The 25,208-nt window shown below is 35.5% G+C and overlaps 1 pseudogene; it reads right to left on the minus strand.

Annotated features, from left to right (window-relative positions):
• The window catches only part of LOC102147822 (elongin-A-like), a 101,720-nt pseudogene that overhangs the window by 72,486 nt on the left and 4,026 nt on the right, over positions 1–25,208 (minus strand).

Below are 25,208 nucleotides of genomic sequence, written 5' to 3' on the forward strand. Positions count from 1 at the left end.
AAAGGGAACCCTCATACACTCCTGGTGGGAATGAAAACTGGTGTAGCCACTATGGAAACAATATGGAGATTATTTAAAAAGTTAAAAATAGAAATACCGTACAACTCAGCTAACCTAGTATTGGGTATCTATCCAAAGAACTTGAAATAAACAATTCAAAGAGACTTACACATCCTTATGTTCATTGCAGCATTATTCACAGTAGCCAAGACATGGAAGCAACCCAAGTGCCCATCGACTGATAAATTTATAAAGAAGATGTGGTATATGTATATACAACGGAATACTACTCAGCCATAAAAAGACAAAATCGTCCCATTTGCAACAACATGGATGAATCTTGAGGGTATTATGTTAAGCAAAGTAAGTCAGACAGAAAAAGACAAACACTGCATGATTTGATTCATATGTGGAAGATAAACAAACACGTGGACAAAGAGAACAGATTAGTGGTTACCAGAGGGGAAGGGGGTTGGGGGATGGGCATAAGGGGTAAAGGGACACATATATATGTTTACTGACAACTAAAATGTACAACTGAATTTTCACAGTGTTACAAACTATTTAGACCACAATGAAATATTAAAACATTTTTAAAAAGTGATGAAGAGATACTGGAGAAGTTGTAATATGTGAGGGAACTGGATGAGAGAGTTGAGGAAATTGATGAAGGGAGGGAAAGACAAGAAAGAGAGGAAGAGAGAGGAGAAAGAGAGAGAGAGAAGAGAAATAAAGAGCATACTTTCCCCCTTCAGGATGTTTGAGAAACACAAAATCTTGAGGTAATGTGAGATTATGTTTGGCCACTGAAATATCATTCTTGCATATTTTACATTCCTCTGCCAAGTGTTGAAAGTATGAATTACAGGAACAAGCTCTGCATCAGCTGTGAATCCTGATACAAGTGGTCTAATAAAGAGGAGCCCTGGTTTTATAATCAAACAGACAAGGTTTGAACCCTCACTCCATATCTAATTACACAGTGACCTCTTATAACACCAAAGCAGGAGCCAAAGTCTTTCTTAGTCTTTGAGTTCCCATTTGACGAGATTATGAACAACTGAGGAAGTTCCCTTCTGTTACTACTATGCTGAACTTCTTTATCAGGGCAGTGTGTTGAGTTGTGACAAATGTTTTTTCTGAACTATTGGGGTGATCATATGGTTTATATTTTTTATATTTGTTAATAGTGTGATACGTTGCTTGATTTTCAAATGACAAATCAATCTTGCATTCCTGGAATAAACTATACATGGTCATTAAATCTTTTCCCTTTAATATATCATTGGATTTGATTTGCTAAAACTTTATTTAGGATTTTTACATTCATATTCAGGAGGAATATTAGTCTCTATTTTCCTTTTATTTTGGTTTTGATGTTAAGGTAAATCTGATCTTAAGAATGAAATACGAAATATTTAATCCTCTTCCCTTTTTTGGAAGAGTTTGCATACAATTGGTATTAATTCTTACTTGTTTGGTATACTTTGATCATTTCTTGTGATCTTTATTTTTCTTCTGCTTTCTTTTGGTTTAAGTAGGCTTCTTGCTCTAGATGTTTAAGATAGAAAATGAGGACATCGATTTGAAACGTTTTTTATTCTCTAATATTGTTGTTTAATGATGTAAAATTCTCCTATGAATTGCTTCAGCAGCAACCCACAAGTTTTAATACTGTACCTTTTTATTTTGACTCAACTCAAAATATATTCTAATTTCCCTTTTGATTTATTATTTGTCCTGTGGGTAATTTAGAAATGTGTTATTTAATTTCCAATCTTTGGGGATTTTCCAGAAATCTTTTGGTTATTTCTAATTTAACCCTAATGTTGTCAGAGAACATAATTTATATGACTTGAATCCTTTTAAATTTATTGAGAGCTGACATTTTTGTTCTAGAATATATTCTATCTTAAAAATATTTCATGAGCAGTTGAGATAAGTGTATATCCCGCTATTCTGGGATGGAGTGTTCTATAAATGTAAATTAGGTCAAGGTTCTTTATAGTGTTGCTTAAGGATTCTATACCACTGCTCAAGATCTGGCTGGATATAGAATTGTAGGTTGACATGTATTTTTTTCCTTTTAGTGTTTTAAATATCTTTCTCCATTATTATCTCCATTACTATCATGCTTTGCTTATGATGAGAAATTTGCTCTCATTATTACCCCTTTCCCTATGAATATAACATATTTTTTTCTCTGCTTGCTTTTAAGATTTTCTCTTTTTTATTAGTTTTAAGCAATTTTATTACAATAGGTTTTGGTGTATTTTTCTTCATAAATATTGTGCTAGGGTTCATGAAACTCCCAGATATGTGGGTTAATAGTTTTTATCAAAATTTTGAAAATTTCACCGTTTATGTATTCAAATAATTTTTTCCCAACCCCTTGAGGACTCTATTTGCATGTATATTAGGCTGCTTGAAGTTCACTTACAGCTCAGTGAAGCTTTATTCATTTCTTAAAATTATGTTTTTCTCACTGTGTTTCATTTTGTATAATTTCTATTAGTATGTCTTCATATTCACTACTCATTTCTTCTGCAATGTTTGATATTTATTTAACCTCATTAAGTATATTTCCATTTTGGACATTAAAGTTTTCATCTTGAGAGATATGTGTTAGGTCTTTTATATCTCTCCTTAATCATCTGAATGTATGGAATATAGTTATAAATATTTCATGTCTTTGCATGCTAATCCTACCTGTCAGTCTAAGTCACTTTATTTTGGGGTGAAAGTTTAGTTCTGAGCTAACATCTGCCATCAATCCTCCTCTCTTTGCTGATGGAGATTGGCCCTGAGCTAACATCCGTACCCATCTTCCTCTAGTTTATATGTGGTACACCTGCCACAGCATGGCTTGATGAGCAGTGCATAGATCAATGCCCATGATCTGAGCCGGCAAAACCCAGCTGCTGAAATGGAGCATGCGAACATAACTGCTACACCGCTGGGCTAGCACCAATCTGAGTCATTTTTGATTTTTGTTTTGTCACATCAGTAGAGGTCATATCTTCTAGCTTCTTGCATGCCTGATTATTTTGATTGTGAGCCAGACACTGTTAATTTTAGCCAGTTATTTGTTGGATGTTTTGTTTTCCTATAAACGTTATAGAGGTTTGATCTGGGATGCAGTTAAGTTACTAGGAAATAGTTTGATCCTTTCAGATTTCGATTTTAATATGTGTTAGTTAATAATGTACATGGGACAACAAAAGACCCTGAATAGCAAAAGTATTCCTGAGAAAAAAGAACAAAGCTGGAGGTATCACACTCCCCCATTTCAAATTATACTACAAAGCCATAGTAAACAAAACACCATGGTACTGGCACAAAAACAGACACATAGATCAATGGAACAAAACTGAGAGCCCAGAAGTAAACCCACACATTTATGGAAGGCTAACATGTGACAAGGAAGCCAAGAGCATTCGATGGAGAAAGGAGAGTATCTTCAATAAATGGTGTCGGGGAAACTGGACAGCCACATGCAAAAGAATGAAAGTAGACCATTCCCTTACACCATGCACAAAAATCAACTCAAAATGGATTAAAGACTTGAATGTAAGACCAGAACCATGAGACTTCTAGAAGAAAACATAGGCAGTATGCTCTATGACATTGGTCTGAGCAGCATATTTTCAAGTCCCATGTCTGACCAGGCAAGGGAAACAAAAGAAAAAAATGAACAAATGGGACTACATCAAACTAAAAAGTTTCCGCACAGCAAAGGAAACCATCATCAAACCGAAAAGACAAGCTAACAATTGGGAGAAGATATTTGCAAACCGCATATCAGATAAGGGGTTAATATCCAAAATATACAAAGAACTCATACAGCTCAACAACAAAAAAAACAACAATCCAATTAGAAAGTGGGCAAAAGATCTGAACAGAGATTTCTCCAAAGAAGATATACAGATGGCCAACAGGCCTATGAAAAGATGCTCAACATCCTTAGCTATCAGGGAAATGCAAATTAAAACTACAATGAGGTATCACCTCACTCTGGTCACAATGGCTATAATTAACAAGACAGGAAACAACAAATGTTGGAGAGGGTGTGGAGAGAAGGGAAACCTTGTTCACTGCTGGTGGCAGTGCAAACTGGTGCAGCCACTTTGGAAAGCAGTTTGGAGTATCCTCAGAAAATTAAGGATAGCTATACCGTATGATCCAGCTATTCCACTGCTGGGTATTTATCCAAGGAACTTGAAAACACAAAGGCATAAAAATACTTTCACCCCTATGTTCATTGTGGCCTTATACACAATAGCCAAGACTTGGAAGCAACCTAGGTGCCCATCAAGGGACGAATGGATAAAGAAGATGTGGTATTTATACACGATGGGCTACTACTCAGCCATAAGAAATGACGAAATCCGGCCATTTGTGACAACATAGATGGACCTTGAGGGTATTATGCTGAGTGAAATAAGTCAGAGGGAGAAAGTCAAATACTATATGATCTCACTCATAAGTAGAAGATGAAAATGAAAAAAAATGCATAGCATTGGAGATTGGACTGGTGGTTACCATTGGGGAAGGGAGGAGGGGAGAGGGCAAAAGGGGTGATCAGGGTCACATGTGAGGGGATGCACTATAATTAGTGTTCGAGTGGTGAACATGCAGAATTCAAAATATGATGTACACCCAAAAAAATTAAAAATAAACGTCAAAGTAGAGGCTGGCCCAGTGTCATGGTCATTAAGTTCATGTACTCCATTTTGGCCGCCCAGGGTTCACTGGTTCAGATCCAGGGCATGGGTCTAGCACCGCTTAGCAAGCCATGCTGTGGCAGGCATCTCACATATAAGCTAGAGCAAGATGGGCACAGATATTAGCTCACGACAAATCTTCCTCAGCAAAAAAAGGAAGATTGGCAGCAGATATTAGTTCAGGTTTAATCTCCCTCAAACAAAGAATCAAAAATGTAAAAATAACACCCAAAGAGACCATAAGCAAAGTTAAAATATAAACTATTGACTCAAAGAAAATATTTGCCACATAGTTACCAAAAGAAACTTATGAGAAGGTGTTCAACCTAACTGGTAATCAGAAAACATAAATTATATTGAAATACAATTTCCACTCAGATTGTCAATGAAATTTTTTGATAGTATTCAAAGGAAAAAGACTTTACATTTACTGGTAGTAAGGGGGTAAAGAATACTGGCTCTTGAGCAGTTGCTATCAGAATTGAAAATCTACATCTCTTTATCCAATAATTCCACTTATAGAAATCTATCTTTCAAAAATAGTCATATGTGTGTAGAACAAAGATTTGTATACACAGTTTTATTATAGCATTGCTTATAATACGAAACAAAACAACCAACAATCATAACAACCCACAGAGGAAACAACCCAGTTATCCACAAATAGGTGAATTATTCAAACACTTTATAGTGCATTCTCATGATTCAGCATCATTCAGTCTCTAAAGAAATAAGATGGCTAATGTTAGCTAACATTTATTAGCACTCAATCCATGCCACACACTGTTAAGTGCTTTGCATATTCTTTTATAATTTTGTTTTCTCTAAATCCTGAGATGGGCACTGTTATTATTCCTATTTTATGGGTAAAAAAATAGAATTTAGCAAAGTTAACTAACTTACCAGTTTCCATAGTTAGTAAGTGGTAGAACTGGGCTTTGAATTCAGGCATCTGATGGCAGAGTGGAAGCTATTCACTGCTAAGCTATGCTATCCCAGTGACACTACTGTACACGATATTTTGTAAAGTGAAAAAAGCAAGTTGCAGAGCAATGCATACAGAATAATCCCATTTTTGTAAATATGTCCTTTATATCTGTGTTTGTTTGGCATGTGCGTTTGTGTGTGTGCCGTTGTCTTCTGAAGTGAGATTAGAGGGATGGAATGAGGAGTTCCTTCTATGTTTAATTTTATACTATACTGTTTGGTTTTCAAACTAAGGGACACATTTTCTTTGTATTAATTTTCTAATTATAATGGTGAAAGTTCTTTATAATTCTACTTCCCAGAGAACCATAGATGTGTGTGTATTTTAAAGTTATTTTCCTCTGCAAAGATCTATACACATACTATATTCAGTAACGGGGTCATACTATCCATGATGATTTGTCTCCCCCACAGAGAGTGTTATAATGCTATTTCATACAGTTGTCCCCCTTTACCTGTGGTTTTGCTTTCTGTGTTTTTATTTACCTATGGTCAATCACAAACCAATAATATTAAATGGAAAATTCCAGAAATAAAAAATTCATAAGTTTTTAAAAAAAAAAGAATGTACTGAGTGGTATTCAGTATTATACCCAATGTCCCATGATGAATGAAGTTTGACATTTTTCCTCCTGAAAACAGACAAAAACAATTCATAGGATGGTGTGAGTACCATGTACTGTTTCCTCTGTTTATCTTAGGTGGCTCTTTTCCAAGCCTTGGGATGCTTTGTTTTGTTTTGCATGAATGCTCTTATCAAGACTCTGCTGAAGAGGAGAAATCTTGAAGATCTCCAGAATTCTCTCTGTGTGCAGTTTCTTTCCTTCTGGTAACCTGTCTTGTAAATTTTAGCTGTGTTAGTTTTCCCAGACTCTCAGATATATCTCCTTTACCCAGGTAGACTGTCTGATTCTATCTGGGTTCCCACCAACCTGTGCCCATCTTGGAACCTTAACCATTGGACTCTAGATTAGTGTACATGTATGGAAGTGGAAGAAGAGAGATTTTCAGATTTAACCCCTACAAATAGGTTAGCAGCCAGCAAACTTTGCCATTTTTCTTCAGTTTTTTTTTTTTTAACTCTACTTCACTAAAAAAGTTTACTTAATTCTTGGATATTCCAAAAATCCCAAACATCCACTTTTCACTTTCTCCATACTATGAACTAGTTTTTAGAGATTATATATGAGCCAAAGCAACCTTATTTAACCGGAGAAGTGGGATAAAAGGAAAATGATAAGGTATGTAAGTGACTAGTCACAAACTCCTAATTTAAATGCATGGGCAATGAAGCAAAGAGAATAAGAAAAATGATGTATGAACAAAATAAGTATATAAATAAAAAGATACAAATTTCATAAGGGAGCTAAGAAGAAATTCTAACCTGAAAAGTACAATAATTGAAATGAAAAACTTATTAGAGTGGTTGAAAAACAGATTTGAGCAGGCAGAAAAAAAAAGGACCTGCAAACTAGAAGACAGGTGAAATTATTGAGTTTGAGGAGCAACACAGAAAAAGAATGAATAGTAAGCAGAGCCTGAGGGACTTGTGAGACATCTTCAAGCAGATCAACTCATACATTATGGGAGTTCCAGAGGGAGAAGAGAGAAACTAGCAGAATGAATATGTGAAGAAATAGTTGCCAAAAACTTTCAAAATTTGATCAAACACATGAACATATACATTTAAGAAACTAAACAAACCCCCAGTAGGATTACGTCTGCTAGATCCAACCTAAGACACATTATACAAATGTTGAATGGCAAAGAGAAAGAAACGAACCTGAAGGCAGCCAAAGAGAAGCAATTAATGAAGTACAAGGGATCCTCAATAAGACTAACAGCTGATTTCTCATGAAAAACCTTGAAGGATAGAAGTTTGTGGATGAAATATATAAAGCACTGGCAGAAAAAGAAAAAAAGCAGGCAGGAACTCTATGAGATGCAAAAACCATCCTTCAAAAATGAGTGAGAAATTAAGACATTCACAGAGGAACAAAAGATAAGGGAATGAGTTACCACTACACCTGCCCTACATAAAATTCAAAAAGGAGCCCTTCAGGTTGAAATGAAATGACGCTAAACAGTAACTCAAAGCTACATGAAGAAATAAATATCTCTAATAAAAGTAAATACATGGGCAAGTATAAAGATCAGTATTATATTTATGAGTTGTAAAAAAATGCACTTTTTAGGTCCTACAGGATTTAAAAGACAAATGAATAAAAATAATCATAAATATGTTATTGGGTACACAATATTTAATTTGTGACAACAATATTTGTGGAGGAGGACAGAGATGCATAGGAGCAGAGATTTTGTATGCAGCTGAAATTAAGTTTGAACTACTTTGTTATAAATTTAAAATATTAAATGTAACTCCATGGTAACCATAAGAAAATATCTAGTCAGCCCAGTGGCACAGTGGTTAAATTCATGTACTCCACTTTGGTGGCTTGGGTTCACCAGTTCAGATCCTGGGTACAGCCTACACACCATTTATCAAGCCATGCTGTAGTAGGCATCCCACATATAAAATAGAGGAAGATGAGGACAGGTGTTAGCGCAGGGCCAATCTTCCTCAGCAAAAGGAGGAGGATTGGCAACAGATGTTAGCTCAGGGCTAATCTTCCTCAAATATATATATATAAGATATCCATTAACTAAATGAGAAGGAAAACAAAAGTCTTCCCTCCAAAAAGGAAATCAAATAAACACAAAAGAAGGCAGTAATGGAGAAAATAAGAGACACAAAACTACTATAAAATATATAGAAAAAATATGTTTTAAAAAATCTAACCAGAGGAGTAAGTCCTTCTTTGTCAGTAATTACTTTAAATGTAAATGGATTACTTCTCTATGCAAAAGTCAGAGATGGCTAGTTTCTAGTCTGACATGTAAGAAGCATGGAAATTGCCACTCCAATCTAACAAGTAAAAAGCTGAACCAACTAAAAACTCAACAATATTTCTTAGACCTGTCAGAAAAGTGAGTTCAAAGGACAAACGACTGTCACAAAAAATAGAGAGAGATAAGATAACACAGAGAATCAGAACATACTGGAGCAGAAACCCTATGGGAACCAATAGGAGAAATGAAACCTTGAACTGTAACTGGGAAATTGTTGGAGGCTTAATGTGAACAAGTCTGAGGGTAAAAGCTCCAGGGTGACCCAATAATAGGGAGGCTTCACACTTCTGTGAGTTTAACCTCCAGGAACTCTATCAGGTTCTTACAGTGAAGATCTGAGAAAAATCTTCTATGCTTCAGGCAGGGGGAGGGGAAAAGTAGCTATTTTGAAATCAGTAACAGAAGGATAGCTGGAAAAAATCTCAAAATACTCAGATTAACCATCATACTTCTAAATAAAACATGAGTGAAAGAAAACAACTCTGAAGAAAAATTTATCAATGATTTTGAACTAAATGAAAATGAAAATAACTTATCAAAATTTGTTATTGCAGTAACATCAGTGTTACTCCAGTGTTATTGCAGTAAAATCAGGGCTTAGAGGGAAATCTATAGCATTGATGCATATATTAGAAAAAAGAAAGATCTAAAATAAATAATCTAAAATTCTAACTTAGGGAACTAGAAAAAAAGCAAATCAAATCCAGAGTAAACAAAGAAAAGAAATAATTAAATTAGAGCAGAAATCAATGAAATTGAAAACAGAAAATCAATATGGAAGATCAATAAAAAAATGTTATTTGAAAAGATCAATAAAATTGATAAGCCTCTAACCAGGCTAAGAAAAAAAGAAAGAAGACACATCACCAATATCAGAAATGAAAGAGGAGGCATCACTACAGAGTCCATGGACATTATAATGATGATAAAAAGAATATTATGTTGGCCAGCCAGGTTGTGTAGCAGTAAAGTTTGTGCACTCTGCTTCAGCAGTCCAGGGTTCACAGTTTCCAATTCTAAGTGTGATCTAGCACCACTCATCAAGCCACACTGTGACAGCATCTCACATAAAATAGTGGCAGACTGGTACAGATGTTAGCTCAGGAACTATCTTCCTCAAGTAAAAATAGGAAGATTGGCAACAGATTTTAGCTCTGAGCCAAGCTTCCTCACATACAAAAAATATATATCATGAACAACTCTATGTCCACAAATTTGTTAACTCTGATGAAATGAACCAATTCGTTGAAAGACGCAATTTCCCAGAATTCACACAAGAGAAAATAGATCATATAAATAGGCCTATATCTACTAAAGTAATTGAATCCATAATTAGTAACCTTCCAAACAGAAAATGTCAGATCCACATGGGTTTACTGATGAACTCTATCACATAATCATGATAGAAATTACACTAATTCTCCACAACCTCTCAAGGAAGATAGAAGCAGAGGGAATACCAATACTTCTTAACTCATTCTTTTAAACCAGCATCAACCTAACACCAAAACTAGACAAAGACATTACAAGAAAGTAAAACTACAAACCAATACCTTTCTTAAACATGGATGAAAAATCCTACACAAAATGTCAACAACTTGAATCCAACTATGTATGAAAAGAATTATACAACAGAGCCAAGTGGGATTTACCCCAGGTATGCAAGGGCAGTTAAATATTTGAAAATCATTAATATAACCCAACACATCAACAGATTAAAGAAGAAAAATCATATCAATAGATGCAGAAAAAGCATTTGACAAGTCCAACAGCTACTCACGATAAAAAAATCTCAATAAGCTAGGAGTAGAGGGGAACTTCCTCAATTTTATAAAGAACATCTCCAAACACACCTACAGGTAATATCACACCTGGTGATGAGAAACTAGAAGCTATCCCATTAAAATCAGGAACAAGGCAAGCATGTTCCCTCTCACCACTCCTTTGTGATATTGTACTGGAAGTCATAGATAATCCAAGAAGATAAGACAAAACAAGACAAGGATAAGAAAGGGAAGGGAAGAAATGTATACAGATGGGAAAGCAAAAAGTAAACCTGTCTGTGTTCATAGAGGACGTGACCACCTATGTAGAAAATTCAAAATAATTGACAAAAAATGCTCTTAGAATTAATAAGCAATTACAACACTGTTTCAAAATACAAGATTAATATGTAAAAGCCAATTGCTTTTCTATATACCAGCAATGAACAAGTGGAATTTTAAATTAGAAACACAATGTCATTTACATCAGCACCTCCAAAAGTGAAATATTTAGGTCTAAAGCTAACCATATATGTTCAAGATCTATAAGAGGAAAACTACAAAACTATGATGAAATAAATCTAAAAGAACTAAATAAATGGAGAGAGATTTCATGTTCATGAATAGGAAGATTAAATATTGTCAAGATGTCAGTTCTTCCCAACTAGATGTATAGATTCAATATAATCCCAATTAAAATCTCAGCAAGTTATTTTGTAGATATTAATAGACTGATTCTACAGTGCATGTGGAAAGGCACAAGACATATAGTAGCCAACACAGTGCTGAAGGAGATCAAAGTCAAAGTATTGACACTATCTGACATCAAGACTTACTAGAAATGCATAGTAATCAAGACAGTAGGGTATTGGAGAAAGGCCAGACAAATAGACAAATTAAACAGAATGAAGAGTCCAAAAATACGCCCAAATAAATATAGTCAACTGATCTTTGGAAAAGGAGCAAAGGCAATACAATGGAGCAAAGATAGTCTTTTCAATACATGGTGCTAGAACAACTGGACATTAACATCAAAGAAAAAAGTCGTATAGACACAGACCTTACATTCGTCACAAAAATCGACTCAAAATGGATCATAGACCTAGATATGAAACACAAAGCCAGAAAATTCCTGGAAGATAGTATAAAAGAAAATCTAGATGACCTTGGGTATGACAATGACTTTTAAGATACAATACCAAAGGGATAATCCGTGAAAGAAGTAATTGATAAGCTAGACTTCATTATAATTTTAAAAACTCTGCTCTATGAAAGATACTGCTGGAATGAAAAGACAAGGCACAGGTTGTGAGGCAATATTTGCAAAAGGTGTATTTCATAATATGTTGTTATAAAAAATATACAAAGAACTCAAAACTCAACAATAAGAAAACAAGCAACTGGCTAGCAGATTTCTAAAGATAACAAACAACTCTCTAGCAAGGGTAATTTTCAAAGACAAATCAACAGATCCAGAACCCACCTCCTCACCATCATCTTTATCAGGCTTTCACTCCCTGGGCCACTATCCACCTGCCCTAATCACCCCAGGGCCAGGTACAAAATACCTAAGGACAGTCCCTGTGCCCCAGAGCCCACAGAAATGACTCCAACTAGCCAATCCTAAATCTGCTTGTCCTATCTCTCCCTTTATTTCCTGAGGAAACCACAATAAATTCTCTTGCCTGTGGTTCCTGCCTCTCCCTTTGCCTCCAGACAGACGCTTATGCTTCACCATGTGCCCTATCTGTGGCGTGGCATGCCTTCTCTTGAAAACTATTAGTAACAAGTTACCTTTTCAATGGTGAACATCTCCTCCTCTGGATCTTGGCCTTACTATACATCAAATTTTCTACTAATACACTATACTTTAAAACACATTTAAAGAAGAGTTCACACCAACCTTATCAAACTCTCACCAAAATAGAAGAGGAAGCAACACTTCCTAACTCACTTTATAATCCCAGCATTATTCAGAAGCCAGAAAAAGACATTGCAAAGAAGAATATAACAGACCAATATTCCTAACAAATATAAATGTGCAAATCCTAAAAAAACAACTAGCAAACTGAATCCAACAACATATTGAGGAGATTGTATATCATGACCAGATGAAATTTATTCCAGGAAGCAAATTCAAGAAAAGAGAATCAATCAAAGTAATACACCACATTAATAGAATTAATGGAAAAACAAAACTCTACATGATTAAATTAGTTGATGCAGCAAAGGCATTTGATGAAATAAAATACCTTTTTATGATAAAAACACTCAGAAAACTAGGAATGGAAGTGAACTTCCACAATATGATAAGAGGCACTAATGAAAACCCCACGACTAATATTGTACTCATTGGTAAAAGACTGCAATATTCTCTAAGATCAGGACCAAGACCAGGATGCCTGCTTTCACCATTTCTATTCAAAATTGTACTGGAAGTTCTAGCCAGGGCACTTAGAAAACAGACAAAATAAAAGCAACCAAGTTGGAAAGAAAGAAGTAAAACTATATCTATTCACAGATGGAATGATCCTATATACTACAACAAACCCTAAAGAATCCACAAAAAAAGCTACTAGAGCTATTAAATTTAGAGGAGTGGAATGATACAAAATCAAAACACACAAAAAATCAGTTGTGTTCTTTTGCTCTTACAATGAATACTCTGAAGAGGAAATTAAAGAGCAATTCCATTTAAAATATCATACAATAGAATAAAATATCTAGGAATAAATTTAACTGCAGGGGGAAATACATGTACACTGATAACTGCAAAACACTGCTGAAAGAAATTAGGGAAGACCTAAAATTAATTTAAAGGTACCCTATACTTCATGGGTAGGAAGGCTTAATATTGTTAAGATACCAAAACTACCTAAAGTAGCAATCTACAGATTCAGCACAATCCTTATCAAATTTTTGGCAGCCATTTTTTCAGAAATGGAAAAGCTCATTCTTAAATTGATATGAAATTACAAATCAAGTGTACATAAAATGATAAAATCAAACAAAATATACATTCAATGGAATATTGTTCAGCTATATAAATTAATGAAATTCTGATGTATGTTACAACGTAGATAAACCTTAAAAATATGCTAAATGAAATAAGGCATACACAGATGAATAAATATTGTATGACTTTACTGATATAAAACATATAGCATAGACAAAATTCATACAGATAGTAGATTAGAGGTTACCTGGGGCTGGTGGGAGAGGGCAATGGATAGAGTTTGTGTTTGGAATGATGAAAAAGTTTGGGATTAGTGGTAATGGTTATACAGCATCATGATTGTAATTCATGTCCCTGAATTGTTCACCAAAAACTGATTACAATGGAAACTAATATGTTATATACACTAAGTAAAAAATGTAAACAAACAGACCTCTGTTTAAACTCTTGCTAGTCTTTGTTGCAATTTTAATATTAGTCTCAATAAATTTAAGAAGATCAAAATAATACCATGCCTCTTTTCTGACCACAAAGGTATGAAACTAGAAATCAACTACAGGAAGAAAATCAGAAAAGCAACAAAAATGTAGACATTAAACAAAATGCTACTGAACAACAATTGGGTTAATGAAGAAATCAAAGGAGAAATAAAATATTCATGGAGACAAATGAAAATGAAAATATACATGCAAAAATCTGTGGGATACAGCAAAAGCAGTTCTAAGAGGGAAGTTTATAGCAATCCAGGCCTACCTCAACAAAGAACAAAAATCCCAAATAAACAATCTAACAGCACATCTAAAGGAACTAGAAAAAGAACAACAAACAAAGCCCCAAATCAGCAGAAGGAAGGAAATAATAAAAATCAGAGCATAAATAACTGAAATAGAGACTAATAAAACAACAGAAAAAATTAATGAAACCAAGAGCTAGTTCTTTGAAAAGATAAACAAAATTGACAAACCCTTAGCTAGACTCACCAAGAGAAAAAGAGAGAAGGCTCAAATAAATAAAATCATAAATGAAAGAGGAGAGACTACAACAGACACCTCAGAAATACAAAAGATGATAAGAGAATACTATGAAAAGCTATATGCCAACAAATTGGATAATCTAGAAGAAATGGATAAATTCTTAGAAACATGCAACCTTCCAAAACTGGACCAAGAATTGGAATAGACCAATTACCAATAAGAAGATCGAAACAGCAATCAAAAACTTCCCAAAAAATAAAAGTCCAGGACCAGATGGCTTCCCTGGTGATTTCTACCAAACATTCAAGGAAGACTTAATACCTATCCTTCTCAAACTCTTCCAAAAAATTGAAGAGGAGGGGAGGCTTCCTAACTCATTCTATGAAGCCAACATTATCCTGATACCAAAACCGGACAAGGACAATATAAAAAAAGAAAATTACAGGCCAATATCACTGATGAACATCAATGCAAAAATTCTCAACAAAATACTAGCAAATTGAATACAACAATACATTACAAAGATCATACATCATGATCAAGTGGGTTTTACTCCAGTGATGCAGGGATGGTTCAACATAGACAAATCTATCAATGTGATACACCACATTAACAAAATGAAGAATAAAAATATAAAAATCACATGATCATCTTGGTAGATGCAGACAGAGCAGTTGACAAGACACAGCATCCATTTATGATAAAAACTCTAAATAGAAAATTATAAAAGGAAAATACCTCAACATAATAAAGGCCATATATGACAAACCCACAGAAAATATCATTCCCAATGAGAAAAACTGAAAACTACCCTCTAAGAAAAGCAACCAGACTAGGATGCCCACTGTCACCACTCTTATTTAACATAGTATTGGAAGTCCTAGCCAGAGCAATCAGGCAAGAAAAGGAAATAAAAGGGATCCAAATTGGAAAAGAAGAAGTAAAACTGTCCCTCTTTGCAGATGACATGATTTTATATATAGAAAACCCTAAAGAATTCACTAAAAACCTTTTAGAAGTAATAAATGAATGCAGTCAAGTTGCAGTATGCAAAATCAACATACAAAAATCGGTTGCATTTCTATACACTAACAACCAACTATCACAAAGAGAAATTAAAAATACAATCCTATTTATAACTGCAACAAAAAGTATAAAATACCTAGGAATAAATTTAACCAAAGAGGTGAAAGATCTGTACAACGAAAACTATAAAACATTGTGGAAAGAAATTGAAGAAGACACAAAGAAAAGGAAAGATATTCCATGCTCTTATATTGGAAGAAGTAACATAGGTAAAATATCCCTACTTCCTAAAACAATCCATATAGATTCAATGCAATCCCTATCAAAGTTCTAACAATGTTTTTCACAGAAACAGAACAAGGAATCCTAAAATTTATATGGAACAACAAAAGAACCCGAGTAGCCAAAGGATTCCTGAGAAAAAAAGAACAAAGCTGGAGGTAACACACTCCCTGATTTCAAAATATGCTACAAAGCCATAGTAACCAAAAAAGGATGGTACTTCTACAAAAAGAGACACACAGACCAATGCAACAGAATTGAGGGCCCACAAGTAAACCTACACATTTATAGACAGCTAATATTTGACAAGGGAGCCAAGAGCATACAATGGACAAAGGAGAGTCTCTTCAATAAATGATGTTGGGAAAAACTGGACAGCCACATGCAAAAGAATGAAAGTAGACAATTATCTTACACCCTGCACAAAAATCAACTCAAAAGGGATTAAATACTTGAATGTAAGATCCAAAATCATGAAACCCCTAGAAGAAAACATAGGCAGTATGCTCCTTGACATGGATCTTAGCAGGATATTTTCAAGTACTGTGTCTGACCATGCAAGAGAAACAAGAAAAAAATGAACAAATGGGACTACATTAAACTAAAATCTTCTGCACAGCAAAGGAAACCATCAAAAAATTGAACAGACAACATACAATTGGGAGAAGATATTTGCAAACCATATATCAGATAAGGGTTAATATCCAAAATATACAAAGAACTCATACATCTCAACAAAAAATAAAACAACAACCCAATTAAAAAATGGGCAAAAGAGTTGAACACAGATTTCTCCAGAGAAGATATATGGATGGACAACAGGCATATGACAAGGTGCTCAACATCATTAGCTGTAAGAGAAATGCAAATCAAAACTGTAAGGAGATATCAGCTCACTCCTGTCAGAATGGCTATAATTAACAAGACAGGAAACATCAAGTGTTGGAGAGGATGTAGAAAGAAGGGAACCCTCTCACACTGCTAGTGGGAGTGCAAACTTGTGCAGCCACTGTGGAAAACAGTATGGAGTATGCTCAGAAAATCAAGGATAGATCTACCACATGATCCAGTTATTCCACTGCTGAGCAATTATCCAAAGAACTTGGAAACACAAATGCATAAAGATATATGCACACCTATGTTCATTGCAGCATAGGTGCCCATCAAGGGACCAATGAATAAAGAAGATGTGGTACATATACACAATGGAATACAACTCAACCATAAGAAATTATGAAATCCGGCCATTTGTGACAACACGGATGGACCTTGAGGGTATTACGCTAAGTGAAATAAGTCAGAAGGAGAAAGTCAAATACTATATGATCTCACTCAGAAGCAGAAGACAAAAACAACAACAAACAAACACATAGCAGCAGAGATTGGATTGGTGGTTATCATAGGGGACGGGTGGAGAGGGGAGGGCAAAAGGGGTGATTAGGCTCACATGTGTGGCAATGGACTATAATTAGTTTTTGGGTTGTGAACGTGATGTAATCTACACAGAATTCGAAATATATTGATGTACATCTGAAAGCTATATATATATATATATATAATCCAATGTTATTGCAATAAAAAATATTTGGTTACTTAGCTTCTCTTATTTATTCATTTAAAAATTGAAATAACGTTTTCTCCTTATATGCTGAAAGACATAAAGTAATTCAATCACATAGCATATGCAAGGTGTCTAGCAGAGTACCATGGTATACTGGATGTTCCATATATAACCATTTACCTTCTTCTCTTTCCTTACTTTCCCACTTTTATGTTTTTGCATCAATTGGTTAATTTGTTTTTATAAAATGACTCAAACTTCCAGTACCTTTTTTGAAATGAACTTTGTTGTTGTTTTATAGTAGTTTTAGATATTTTTTCAAAGATGTGAAGAGAGTTCCCATACAACTCACACCCAGTTTCCCCAATTATTATCTTACACTGTTACATTTGCCACAATTAGTAAGCTAACTTTAGTTCATTATTACTAACTAAAGTCTGTACTTCATTTAGATTTACTTAGTTTTTAATCAATGTCCTTTTTCCTGTTCCAGGATCTCATCAGTATATTACATTATATCACTTACTCATCATGTCTTCTTAGACTCCTCTTGGCTGTAGCAGTTTCTTAGACACCCTTTGTTCTTGATGACATTGATAGTTTTAAGGAGTAATGGTCAGGTATTTTGCAAGACAGTCCTCTATTAAAATGTCAGGTTTTTTTTTTTAAGATCGCATTAGAATTTTAGATTCGGGGCATGAAAACTGAAGACAAAAATTGCCATTTTCATCACATCACATCAACAGGGCATCACCACGACTCAAAACAGTCAATATTAACGTTGATCACCTTGCTAAGGTAGTGTTTGCCAGATTTATCTAAAGTTATTCCTATCCATCATTTCGATACTGTACTCTTTAGAAGGAAGTCACTATGTGCTGCCCACATTTATGAGGTTGGGAGTTATGCTTCACCTTCTGGAGGATAGAGTATCTACATAAATTATGCGGAATTCTTCTGTATGGGAGATTTGTTATTTCCCTTCATTCATTTATTTATTCAATTATTTATCTATATCAGTATGAACTCAAGAATATTTATTTTACACTGTGAATGATAATCCAAGACTACCTTATTTTTTCATTGCTTGAATTTATATAGCTTTGGACATTGAGAGCTCTTTCAATTGGCTCCTGTATCCCTTTAGCGTACTTCCATAACTGTGTTTATTTGAACAATTTCTTACTCTCTGGTATTACAAGATGCTCCAGGTTCATCTTGTCTATTACCTGTTCCAGCCCTATAGTTAACAATTTCTCCACAGTGAATTGATTCTTTCTTTTTAGGAATGGTATTAGAAACGAAGATCTGGGCACTAGGTATGCTCACTGCTATTAAGGTATCATTTCTTCTAGGCTCTCAACTGACAGGGTGACAACATAAAAGTATATATAATAAATAACCTGTGTATACACATGTATCTATACATAAATATTTCTTTGTATATATCAATTTGTTTTAATATTAAACAAAACATGTTTATATTAATGTCACCAACTCTAATCCATTATCATACGGATAATTCTAGCCATTTCCCTTTGCTTAAAAGTAATTTTCCACCCCAACAGCATGAAAACAGTTTCACACCATCTGCCATCCATTACATAATTTCTCATTTCCAGTATAAACGTATAGTGGTTTTAGAATTCTTAACCCATACCTCTGTAGGAAATAACTTTATCAACTAGAGCAGTGCTTATGTAAGGTTACATTTATCTTTAATATTATTTAATATTACACTCATTTCCTAAGATCTTACATGCCATTTTTACCCCTCACCCTTCTAGTGAGATTGCTTCATACATTTGTAATATAATACTGTTACATCCATTTGTCACAGTCTTTATTCCACCCTTGAATTTCTCAGACTTCTAAATTATAGTGCATAACTTGTGTACATTAAGTTTCACTCTTTGCCTTGTAAAATCCTATAAGTTTGGAAAAATGCCTAGTGTCAAATATATACCATGACAATATCATAAAGAATAATTTCAGCATCTTAAAAATTTCTCTGTGCTTCTCCTATTTAAACCTCCATTGCTAAGTGTGTGTCCAACGCTGACCTGTGTAATCTGTTAGGAATTTTGGCATTTATAGAATGCAATATAAATAGAATCATACATTATGTAGACTTTCACATTGATGCTTATCAATATGCATTTAAAATTCATCCATATATCTGCATGACTTAATGGTGTATTCCTTTTTATCACTGAATCACACTCCCTTGTATAGATATCCCAGTTTGGTTATCTATTCAACTATTGAATGCCATCTTAATTGCTTCCAGTTTTGGGCTGTAATGAATAATGCTGTTATAAAAATTTGCATGCAAGTTTTTATGTGGATGTTTATTTTCAAATTATTTGGGTATATACCTAGTAGCATGATTGCTAGTTCATATGGTAAAACTATGTTTGGCTTTGTAAGAAACCGCCAAAGTTTTTTCCAATGTGGCTGTACCATTTTCCATATTCACCAGCAATGAGCAATGGTTACTGTCGCCCCTCATCTTTGACAGAAATTGTTATGATTAAGATAGTATTGAATCTATAGATCAAGTTTAGAAGAACTGACGTCTTAATAATATGGAGTCTTCTCATCTTTGAGAACAAAATCTTTTAATTTCTTTAAACCTTTGATCTTCTATCAGTGTTTTGTAGTTTTCAGCATACGGATTTTATATCTATTTCAAAAGATTTATCTCCATGTACTTCAAGTTTTGGTACTTTTATGAATAGTATTTTTTAAATACTAATTTAAAATATTAATTTCTGGTATATAGGAAAGCAATTGGATTTTATAAACCAACCTTGTGTACTGTGACCTTGCAATACTCTCTTATAATATTTTTGTAGATTGTTTTCGGATAGTCATGTTATATCCAAATAAAGACTACAAGTAGATTTTGATACTTTAAATTTTTATTTTTAAAGATTGGCACCTGAGCTAACAGCTGTTACCAATCTTCATTTTTTTCCTTCTGCTTTGTCTCCCCAAATTCCCCCAGTACATAGTTGTGTATATATATATATTTTTAGTTGTGGGTCCTGCTAGTTGTGCTATATGGGACACCACCTCAACATGGCCTAATGAATAGTGCCATGGCTGCTTCCAGGATCCGAACCGGCAAAACCCTGGGCCGCTGAAGCAGAGTGTGAGAAGTTAACCACTCGGCCACGGGGCCGGCTCCAAAACTTTAAATTTCTTATATTTTCACACTTTTATTTTATTTGAGAATGTAGTATTAATAGTATTAATATCAGTAATAATAATATTTAGAACCTATAATATTTTTATGCCACACTATTATAAACATTCTCCATATGTTAATTTTTCGTGTAATTTCTTCTATTATAAGTTCTCTCCAGTTTTTACTGTGATTATATATTTAAGTAGCAGCCTGGAAAAAAACAATATATGTGTTACTGCTTGCAAGTGAATAATTATTTGCCCAACTCTGATTCTGAGGAAAGTCCAATCATTAAACCTCCACAACACTTCAATTCTCAAACAAGTTTCCTAATATTAGCTCATTTTTATTAATATATATGTTTTTATTCAATAGCCATTTTTCATGCCTACTATTTTTGAGGCTTATTAAAATATATACAATATATAAAATATTGTATTTTCAGACTGTTTCCAAACACAGGCAGGTTATCAGCTGTAAACGTGGACATTCTTAACATTTTTATTTTAGCCTGATTTGATCAAGGTACTTTGACTTTTTGTTAAATAAATGTTTTGAAACTTCAGAAATTTTAAAATCTCTGTTCTTTGCAACTAAGCTAAAATGTATCTATGATTCTCAAAATGAAAACAACACAACGGACATTACCTTAAAAGAATTAAGAACAATTTACTGATTATTTTGTATATTATGTGCTGATGAACCTACAAGTGACATGTGGGAAATGCCATTTAAAGCAATGGTGTTAAAGAAAATCGTTAATTCAAAGTAAATTGGGGGCTGGCACCATGGTGGTGTGGTTAAGTTCGTGTGCTCCACTTAAGTGGCCCAGGATTTGGCTGGTTCGGATCCTGAGTGCAGACAGGGCACCACTCGTCAGACCACACTGAGGTGGCGTCCCACATAGCACAGCCAGAGTCACTCACAACAAGAATATACAACTAGGTACTGGGGGGTGGGCTGGGGGAAAGAAGAAGGGGAAAAAAAAGATTGGCAACGGTTGTTAGCTCAGGTGCCAATCTTTAAAAAGAAAAGTAAATTAGGACCCAAGAAGCACTTTCTCCAAAATATCCTTGAAAATTAATCACTAAAGAATCACACTTCTAAGTTTTTCATTAGTGTGTAAACTGTCTTCCTGAATAGATTTCCAGGTCTAAAGGAAACATGGTATTTCATTTTGTAGTTGCTAATACCATGTTCGTTAAAAACAGGGATTCCATAAATGTTGATTGTGTGGCTGTCGAAGGAGGACACAAGAAAGTCACTGGCAACAATTTGTAACTTGTATGAATATCATTCCACTAACTCAGATACACAAGGAGCATAGCTTTCTCTATTCATCTATTTAATTTGACTTTATTTATATTTTCAGCTTTTATTTATTTTGAGAGAGAGGAACACGTGGAACAAAAATACGTCTGCATCATAGAATTCATTCTGCATCCAGTAAGTCCACTTGTTCTTCTTCCTGGGGTGAAGACAGTGCTTTACCCTTTGGTTGGAAAGAGGCAGGAAATGGATTAATTGGACTGTAACCTGGGTAATGGAGTGTCTGGCAAAATTATTGATGCATCTTGGGGAACTTCTCTAACTTGGCACAATCGGTTCCCGTTGGCTATAGCTTCTCTGACTTGTTTTCCTTCACTTTAGGTACTTTCTGAGAGGAGTCCATGTCTTTACTACTGCCTTTAGAATTTTTTTGTAAGTCCTTTTTCTCCAAGTCCAGTGACTAATGTTTTAACAATCTTTAGTTTTCTTCTGGCACTGGGCATGGCTCAGGTATGCCTCAAAAGACACTGAGCTGCTTGAGTTCATCATCCTTATCTGCCTCCTCAACTTCAGGGAGGGAGCCCACTGACCTTCTATCCAAATTAGAAGTTTATAGTTTTCATTGTTGAGTTTTTAGGTGGTTAGAAACCTTCTCTTTTACCTTGGACACATCCTCTGACCCCCGCCCCCCCCCCCCACTTTTTTTTTGAGGAAGATTATCCCTGAGCTAACATCTGCTGCCAATCCTCCTCTTTTTGATGAGGAAGACTGGCCCTGAGCTAGCATTCGTGCCCATCTTCCTCTACTTTATATGTGGGACACCTACCACAGCATGGCTTGCCAAGTAGTGCCATGTATGCACCGGGAATCCGTACGGGCGAACCCTGGGCTGCCAGCAAAAGTGGAATGTGTGCACTTAACCGCTAAGCCACTGGGCCGGCCCCCACCTTTTCTGTGTCTATGCTCTCTAGACTTTGTTTTTTGGGTTTGGTTCTCTCTGAGACTTTGTGCTTTGGCTTTTTGAGGTGGTTGTCTGAAGCAATGTCCAAGAAGATAAAAATTTCTTAATGTTGCTGACCTCTCTTTCCTTCTCTTTATTGACACCCCCAGAGGTTGGCTTCTCCTTCGTACTGTCCCCTGAGAGAGACTTTTGGTTCTCTTCTTTGGAGATGGCCTTGTGTGATTGCTTGCTGATCAAAGCAGAGAACTTCTCACTACCCTTGGCATCAACGGGAGTTTTTCCTTGTGGGAAGACTTGGGCTCCTTGCTTTAGCTCTCACCCACTTTCCTCTTGGGTTCACTCAAGTGTGGCTTTTGACTGAGTACCAGTCTGTCCTGAAAGGTGGTGGTGTGGCCAGGCTTCTGACATGGAACAATGGGCTCCTGGTCTTCCCCCAGGGAATCTGTAATAGTCCATGAACATTTTATGAGGACTGGTAGATGATGGAGGTGTCCAAATATGGCTGTAATCAGAAAATACCTGGTCTGGAGAATAAGAGTAAGAACAAACTGGTGAAACTCTATTGCATCTCTTTTTCACGTCTCTCCTCTCATGACTGAGGAACTTTGTGAAGTCTCTCCACCTCTGAGAGATTTCTGGGTTTTTTTTCTGTCTGTCACCAGGGATCAACTACTGTAGTCTTTCTAATTTTCTTGGTAGCCCCCTTCCATTTCCTCTTCCTTCTGAAAAGCATTCCTGGGGCACTATCAGGAATTTATCTTTTCCACTGTGTCACTCAATCTTTGGCAAAGCCCCCGATGTGATCACATTTTCACAAGCTGTTTACTGTCATCATGATTTCATTCTCTGCAAGAATGGCTACTGTAACAAGCAAGATGATGTGTTTCTTCAATTATTTCCGTAGTTTCTTAGGAACCAGATTCGCTGCCAGGTGTGCTTACAGCTTCTCCACAACTTGGGGTGCCAATACCACCACCAGTACTGTCAGTGGTGGGACCTCTTTGCTGGAACTGCGTCATTATAGTACTCCAACTGCAGCTCTGTTCTCCGTTCATTCCTGGAGAAGACCAAGGTGTGACTGGCCCCATCTGGGCTTCACATCTGGGAGTTCACATGCCAGGAGCACATAATGGAAATACCAGGAGAAAAAGAAAAAGAAAAAAACAGAAGAAATATTTGAGTAATAATTACTCAGAATTTCCCCAACTCAAAGTCAGAAACCAAACCACAGATCCAGGAAGCTCAGTGAACACGAAACAGGATAAATTCTTCATTTCTGTTATAGTGTTTTTGATCTCTAGCATCTCTTTCTGGTTCTTTCTTAGAATTCCCCAGTCTCTTACATTATATGTATGTTCTTGCATGTTTTCTACTTTTTACATTAGAGCTCTCAGCATAAGTGCCTCTCAGGAACCCCCACCCCCACTTTGGTGGGACAGGATGACTGGAGGGAGCTGTATTTCTTTTTCTCTATGTGAAAGGCTAGAGCAGGCTAGAGTTGGATATTTCCCTTCCCACAGGTCTGTTAGGCTCTGAAATACACTCAATAGGTTAGGAACTGGAAAACAATTTCCCTTGAGGGCAGATCTTGTTAAGAAGAGCAGAGTGCTCTAGCTTATTTCCAAATGGTCACTTTTCCTTCCCCCTTCCATAATCATGAAGGGGTTTTTCTCTGATCTTCACTGTGAGAACGCAGTAGAACTTTAGGAGGTAAAACTCACAAAGTGTGCATCCCCACTGGAGTTTTTAACTCACAGATTTTCCACACCAAGCCTCCAGCAAATTGCAGTTTAGGTTTTGCTACGCAAGCATTACCTCAGTAGTCAGATACTACCTCAGTAGCTGACATCATCAGCTTATGTTCTCGAGAGGCCTAGTTGTGTTTTGTTCCTTTGAGAGCCCTTGCATAATATTCTCCTGTTTCTATCTGAATTAAGTCTAAGATAATTTCATGTGTGTGTAACCTTGACAAAAATAGCTGGACGCTATCTTGCTGACTCAGGAAGAAGTCAAATTATGTTGACACTGAGGCTGAAAGGTCCATAGAATGCTCAGTACAAAATCCAGAATGACTACGATTGTGTGTGTGTGGCAGATGGTAGAAATGAGTGTTCTGGAGAGGAGGAAGAGAACCCTGAAGTGGTTAATTAGACAGGATTCTGGAAAGCTAGGCTACAACAAGAATGCAGAGCAATTTGGACCTGTGAAACATTGGGACACTGTCAAAGTTAGTCTGCCTACTTAATACCTCACATAAGCACCAAAAAGTGTTTACAAATCCATCTTTCCCAACTTTCAAACCAAGATTCTTTCTATTATTCTGTATTTTCTCAAAAATTATTGAATTTAGCTTTTATCCCATTTTTAACGGCAAGAGAATCCCCTAACAAAACTGCCAATTTTTCTAAATAAGTGATATTTTCAAATTCCGTCAGTATGGTGAGTTGTATCCATTTATGTGGGAGCCTAATGTGCCCATTCTTCGGGCTACCCATCAGTGAGCTTGACTTCAGAAGATTCTGAGACACTGAATAGATACAAGCAAAAGCCTGACTTGAAAATGGGATTGGGTCTTGTCTGTGGTAATTAGTAGGGTTGATGC

The sequence above is a fragment of the Equus caballus genome, chromosome 18 (assembly GCF_041296265.1).
Source record: "Equus caballus isolate H_3958 breed thoroughbred chromosome 18, TB-T2T, whole genome shotgun sequence".
Taxonomy (NCBI): Eukaryota; Metazoa; Chordata; class Mammalia; order Perissodactyla; family Equidae; genus Equus; species Equus caballus.